The following is a 7,568-nucleotide window of genomic DNA, read 5'->3' on the forward strand; positions in this document are numbered from 1 at the left end:
CTTTTCGATAAATACCAAGTGGAGTATTCTTCTTTACAACATCTTTCAGTTTGTTGCAAAAATTGCGCAATAAATGGTTCGTGCACTCAATCTTTTTCACACGAACCATCTCTGCCTTGTATGGATCACAATCCAAAATCCTTTTATATACGCTGCTGTCGCCATCGGCAATCAATATATTATATATCAGACCTCTTTTTTCTATGCTGGTCTGGAAACCCTCAGCAATTGCAGCACTCTCCATTCTCGTGGATGTCTCATTTCGTCCCCAGTTCTTGAAGCATCTATGTTCTCTGGGGCTTTCCTTCCTCTTCGAAGCGTTGTGGCAAATCAAACACACTTTATTTTTCACACCTGCAAATAACACTTTTTTTGTGTGGTATCCCGCTATTACACCAATACCGGACAAGGAGTCATGCCTTCCAGTATGGTACGATCTTTTCATCCAGCTGCCGTCAGCCACGACGGGGATGAAAGGGATACCGGAAACTGAAACGTCGCCTCTTCGGACGGCTAATTGTTTCTCCTCTTCTGCCGCTGCTAGCATTTCTGCTTCAGCAAGACTTACCAAATCTTCAACAATGTCGTCATGACGTCTTCGATATTCCGTCCTTGACATGCATTGAATGTTCATTGTTGCAAACATTTCTTCCATCTTTGCGTAACCACCTCCAGAAGTGATTGCAGCGAGGGTCGTAGTATAATTCAAGTCCATTCTTTTGTTGTCTGCCGTTTGACTGTGCACTTCCGCTTCATATTGGCACATCTTGCACTTCAGAGTTATCGTTGCTAACAATCCCGAGCGCTTCATCCCGAACACTTGCAAATGTTGCGTGGTACATTCGAACGTTGCCGAGTGGTACCCTATCAGTAGTACCTGCTCCACCACGAACCGGAAGTCCGTTATGGTTAATCCTTCATCGATGATTGGCTGTGCACATGATTGCTCTTGCGTTCCTGGCTCGATGATGAAATGGGGCATTTCTTGACTTACCTCCGCTGCTTCGATCTTCTCGGTGCGCATCTTCCTTGCCGCTGCAGCTTGTTGAGTTCTATAAATGCAAAATATACAAACGAAAATAAAGGTTTTCAAATGAGTACTATACCGTTCGATCTAAATAGATTGATATTATTAATTAAATAATGTGAGCCAGTCACTGTGCCGTTGCAACCATTTCGAATCATAACCTGGAGTAAGCCGTTCAATCTTTCCATTATAATTGAACACTTGCAAATGATAACGATGACAATACAAGTAGCAACGATTTGTTGCATAGCAATACGGCCCACCGGTCAACAAAAACCTAGCTGCGCAAAATTTCAACCCGGTTGCAAGCTGTGGTTATCTCTGACTATCACGAAGTCAAATAATATTAATGCGCCATTGGAGTTCAGCAATGATGTAGCACAAATCTAAGCTCAATCAAAATTTATTGTACGTATCTATTATTTAAAAAATATAATATTATATATTAGAACTTAGACTTATATGTGGGATTAATTTATAATAGAGTTGAATATAATTTTTATTTTGATTTCTCGGTTCGAGAGATATGAAATTATCTAATTGAATAATTGAATTTGATTTCTAATATACAGTTACGGGGTAATTTTCTTAGAAATAAATAATTGGGTTATAGTTAATTAGTACTATGATTGTAATAATATAATTTATTTTATTTAGGTTTATTTGATTGAATCATATTGAACTGTTAATTATATGAATTAATTTGCTTTGTTGCAGTGAGAACATATATATATATTATTTTAATTGCGGCTAAAAAATTGGCTACAAAATATTTTTCATGCATACAATTGATGAATTCATCTAAAAATTTAGATAGTTTTCATACGAGTGACAAGTAGAGATTAATTGTTAATATTACATGAAAGTTTGAATAAGAAATTTAAATTAAATAATGGTAAAAATTCAGTGCGCCAGCACCAACGGTTCGACTGCTGTTGTTCGTTAATTTTAAGAATTTTTAGGGGCTGCAGTTATCTCGATGGTAAATTTTAATAATTATCTGGGTTGAATAAATTTATGCGAACCGTACAAATCGCCCGTCGCTTTCATTATAAATGGACTAAGTCGTAACGGTGTAAAAGTATGGGACAATGTTTTCATTAAAATTTTAGTTTAACAATAAGTGTTTCATTTACATTGAAAGGATTCTGAATGAGGAAAATTATATTATTTGCACAAATTATAAATATTATTGATTTCTTAATTTAATACATTTGAAAAAAGGAATTACATGATTATAAGTTATACTATTTATTTACGAATAAATTTAATGATTTTAAAATGTGTGTGCGTGTGTTGTAGAAGAAGAAAGTAATATTAGTATAAGTAAAAGTGATTTTTTCGTACTTTTTGTATCAGGGTTAATTAAAATAAAGTTAGTGTTTTTAATTATCTCGAAAGTAAAAGAGTTAATTTAATATTTCTGTTATGTATCATAATAATTATTGATAATGAATTGATGAGTTTATGTTGGAAGAAAATCCTAACTTTGGCATTGTTAGTTGTTACATTTTTTATTGGAATCTTTTTTTTTCTTTTCTTTTTTACGGACATTATTATTTCATACTTTTAAGTATATTTATTCATTTATCCTACATCAAATTGAATTGGTTAGTTTAGGGTATTCAATAATAATTGAAATAAATAATGGTTCATTGTCGTATAAAGTATTAAAGTCGTGTAAAGAATTAAGTTTAGATTTATGGTGATTGAAGATTTAAATTTTTATTAATATTAATCAGTAAAATTAAATGATTTGTATTTCATAACAATTTTATTACTTTGTTGTAATATAATTTAACTTAACTGTATAAATTTATTTTAATACTACTTTAAAATTGGACTTTTGAAATTAGAATATTTAAATTTTCAGTAGTTTTAAGCAATAAAAGTAAATATTTTGTATTATGACAATTAGACCGCATTTCCACGGTGGACAGTCGCATGAATTGGGGAAAACCGTAATTCGTTTTCTATGGCCATAAATCCGGTCCACGGGCTAACGATGCATACTGTCAATGTCGTACTAAGAGAAAGAAACAGTTGTGCGTTTGTCGTAAATTATGTTGAGTGCGAGCGGCGATTGTGTCGCGCCTTCGACTGACGAAATACACACGAACAGGCACTCGAGGCCCCAATAGTGTTTGGTTTCCTGGATCGCAGACAAAATATATATATTGCCGGGTAAGTGGCCGAGGACTGCCGCGTGGTTTCCCACAGATCAGTTTGTTTTTCCTTTAGAGAATCGCGAGCCCTGGGGCAGACCAGATAACTCTTATTCGTTGAATTTTTAGGGGCTGCAGTTATCTGGTCTGCCCCAAGCAGAGAAGAGCAGAGCAGAGAAGATCTGAGCAGAGCAGAGAAGAGCGGAGAAGAGCAGAGCAGAGAAGATCAGAGAAGAGCAGAGCAGAGAACTGCAGAGCAGAGCAGAGCCGAGCAGTGCAGAGCAGAGCAGAGCAGAGAAGATCAGACCAGAACAGAGAAGTGCAGTGCAGAGAAGAGCACTGCAGAGCAGAGCAGAGCATAGCAGAGCAGAGCATAGCAGAGCAGAGCAGAGCAGAGAAGAGCAGAGCAGAAAAGAGCAGTGCAGAGCAGCGCAGAGAAGAGCAGAGCAGGGCAGAGAAGAGCAGAGCCAATCAGAGCAGAGCAGCGCAGAGAAGAGCAGATCAGAGCAGGGCAGAGAAGAGCAGAGCAGAGAAGATCAGAGAAGAGCAGAGCAGAGAACTGCAGAGCAGAGCAGAGCCGAGCAGTGCAGAGCAGAGCAGAGCAGAGAAGATCAGACCAGAACAGAGAAGTGCAGTGCAGAGAAGAGCACTGCAGAGCAGAGCAGAGCATAGCAGAGCAGAGCATAGCAGAGCAGAGCAGAGCAGAGAAGAGCAGAGCAGAAAAGAGCAGTGCAGAGCAGCGCAGAGAAGAGCAGAGCAGAGCAGAGAAGAGCTGAGAAGAGCAGAACAGAGAAGAGAAGAGAAGAGCAGAAATGAGAAGAGAAGTGCAGAGAGGAGCAGAAAAGAGCAGTGGAGAGCAGAGAAGAGCAGAGCAGATTAGAGCAGAGCAGAGCACAGCAGAGAAGAGCAAAGCAGAGCAGAGCGGGGAAGAGCAGAGAAGAGAAGAGCAGAGCAGAGCAGAGAAGAGCAGAGCAGAGAAGAGCTGAGAAGAGCAGAGCAGAGAAAAGCAGAGAAGAGCAGAGCAGAGAAGAGCAGAGAAGAGCAGAGCAGAGTAGAGCACAGCAGAGCAGAGAAGTGCAGAGAAGAGCAGGGTAGAGCAGAGCAGAGAATAGCAGAGCAGAGAAGAGCAGAGCAGTGAAGAGCAGAGCAAATCAGAGCAGAGCAGATCAGCGCAGAGAAGCGCAGAGAAAATCAGAGCAGAGCAGAGCAGCGCAGAGAAGAGCAGAGCAGAGAAGGCCAGACCAGAACAGAGAAGAGCAGTGCAGAGAAGAGCACAGCAGAGCAGAGCACAGCAGAGCAGAGCAGAGCAGAGCAGAGGAGAGAATTGCTGAGCAGAGCAGAGGAGAGCAGAGCAGATCAGAGCAGAGCAGAGAAGAACAGAACAGAGCAGAGAAGAGCAGAGCAGAGATGAGCAGGGAAGAGCGGAGAAGAGTAGAGCAGAGCAGAGAGCAGCATACCAGATCAGACCAGAGGTCAGCAGACCAGAGCAGACCAGAGAAGTGCAGGGCAGAGAAGAGCAGAGAAGAGCAGAGAAGAGCAGAGAAGAGCAGAGCAGAGCAGAGAAGAGAAGAGCTGAGAAGCGCTGGGCAGAGAATAGCACAGCTGAGCAGAGAAGAGCAGAGAAGAGCAGAGGAGAGCAGAGAAGAACAGAGAAGAGCAGAGCAGAGAAGAGCTGAGAAGAGCAGAGAAGAGCAGAGCAGAGTGGCAGAGAAGTGCAGAAAAGAGCAGAGCAGAGCAGAGAAGAGCAGAGAGGAGCAGAGAAAAGCAGAGAAAAGCAGAGCATAGCAGCGCACAGAAGAGCAGAGCAGAGCAGGGCAGAGAAGAGCAGAGCAGAGAAGAGCAAAGAAGAGCAGCGCACAGAAGAGCAGAGCAGAGCAGTGCAGAGCATAGCAGAGGAGACAAGAGCTGAGCAGAGCAGAGCAGAGGAGAGCAGAGCAGATCATAGCAGAGTAGAGCAGAGAAGAACAGAACAGAGCAGAGAAGATCAGAGCAGAGATGAGCAGAGAAGAGCGGAGAAGAGTAGAGCAGAGCAGAGAACAGCATACCAGATCAGACCAGAGGTCAGCAGACCAGAGCAGACCAGAGAAGTGCATGGCAGAGAAGAGCAGAGAAGAGCAGAGAAGAGAAGAGCTGAGAAGCGCTGGGCAGAGAAGAGCACAGCAGAGCAGAGAAGAGCAGAGAAGAACTGAGAAGAGCAGAGAAGAGCAGAGGAGAGCAGAGAAGAACAGAGAAGAGCAGAGCAGAGAAGAGCAGAGCAGTGAAGAGCTGAGCAAATCAGAGCAGAGCAGCGCAGAGAAGAGCAGCGCAGAGCGGAGCTGAAATGAGCAGAGCAGAGAAGAGCAGAGAAGAGCAGTGCAGAGAAGGCCAGACCAGAACAGAGAAGAGCAGTGCAGAGAAGAGCACAGCAGAGCAGAGCAGAGCATAGCAGAGGAGAGAAGAGCTGAGCAGAGCAGAGCAGAGGAGAGCAGAGCAGATCAGAGCAGAGCAGAGCAGAGAAGAACAGAACAGAGCAGAGAAGAGCAGAGCAGAGATGAGCAGGGAAGAGCGGAGAAGAGTAGAGCAGAGCAGAGAACAGCATACCAGATCTGACCAGAGGTCAGCAGTCCAGAGCAGACCAGAGAAGTGCAGGGCAGAGAAGAGCAGAGAAGAGCAGAGAAGAGAAGAGCTGAGAAGCGCTGGGCAGAGAAGAGCACAGCAGAGCAGAGAAGAGCAGAGAAGAACTGAGCAGTGCAGAGAAGAGCAGAGGAGAGCAGTGCAGAGAAGTGCAGAGAAGAGCAGAGCAGAGCAGAGAAGAGCAGAGCAGAGCAGAGAAGAGCAGAGCAGAGCTGTGCAGAGCAGAGCACAGCAGAGATGAGCAGAGCATAGCAGAGCTGTGCAGAGAAGAGCAGAGCTGTGCAGAGCTGTGCAGAGAAGAGCAGAGAAGAGCAGAGAAGAGCAGAGAAGAGCAGAGAAGAGCAGAGAAGAGCAGAGAAGAGCAGAGAAGAGCAGAGAAGAGCAGAGCAGTGCAGAGAAGAGCAGAGCAGCGCAGAGAAGAGCAGAGCAGGGCAGAGAAGAGCAGAGCCAATCAGAGCAGAGCAGAGCAGCGCAGAGAAGAGCTGATCAGAGCAGGGCAGAGAAGAGCAGAGCAGAGAAGATCAGAGAAGAGCAGAGCAGAGAAGAGCACAGCAGAGCAGAGCAGAGCAGATCAGAGGAGAGCAGATTAGAGCAGTGCAGAGAAGAGCAGAGAAGATCAGAGAAGAGCAGGGCAGAGAACTGCAGAGCAGAGCAGAGCAGAGCAGAGAAGAGCAGCGCAGAGCTGAGCTGAAATGAGCAGAGCAGAGAAGAGCAGAGCAGAGAAGGCCAGACCAGAACAGAGAAGAGCAGTGCAGAGAAGAGCACAGCAGAGCAGAGCAGAGCATAGCAGAGGAGAGCAGAGCAGAGCAGAGAAGAGCAGAGAAGATAAGAGCAGAGCAGAGTAGAGCAGATCAGAGCAGAGTAGAGAAGAACAGAGAAGAGCAGAGGAGAGCAGAGCAGAGAAGAGCAGAGCAGAACAGAGCAGAGAAGAGCAGATCATAACAGAGCAGAGAAGAACAGAGAAGTGCAGAGGAGAGCAGAGCAGAGAAGAGCAGAGCAGAACAGAGCAGAGACGAGCAGAGCAGAGCAGAGCAGAGAAGAACAGAGAAGATCAGAGCAGAGTAGAGCAGAGCAGAGCAGAGCAGAGTAGAGCACAGCAGAGCAGAGAAGTGCAGAGAAGAGCAGGGAAGAGCAGAGCAGAGAATGGCAGAGCAGAGAAGAGCAGAGCAGAGCGAATGAACAAATGAACAAATGGACAAATGAACAAATGAACAAATGAACAAATGAACAAATGAACAAATGAACAAATGAACAAATGAACAAGTGAACAAGTGAACAAATGAACAAATGAACGAATGAACGAATGATCAAATGAACAAATGAACAAATGAACATGTGAACAAATGAACAAATGAACAAATAAAACGAATGAACAAATAAAACGAATGAACAAATAAAACGACTGAACAAATGAACAAATGAACAAATGGACAAATGAACAAATGAACAAATGAACAACTGAACAAATTAACAACAGAACAAATGCACAAATGAACAAAGGAGCGAATGAACGAATGAACCAATGAACAAATGAACAAATGAACAAATGAACAAATGAACAAATGAACAAATGAACAAATGAACAAAAGAACAAATGGACAAATGAACAAATGAACAACTGAACAAATGAACAACTGAACAAATTAACAAATGAACAAATGCACAAATGAACAAAGGAACGAATGAACAAATGAACAAATGAACAAATGAACAAATCAACAAATCAACAAATCAACAAATGAACAAATCAACAAATGAACAAA

The sequence above is a fragment of the Megalopta genalis genome, unplaced genomic scaffold, assembly GCF_051020955.1.
Source record: "Megalopta genalis isolate 19385.01 unplaced genomic scaffold, iyMegGena1_principal scaffold0044, whole genome shotgun sequence".
Taxonomy (NCBI): Eukaryota; Metazoa; Arthropoda; class Insecta; order Hymenoptera; family Halictidae; genus Megalopta; species Megalopta genalis.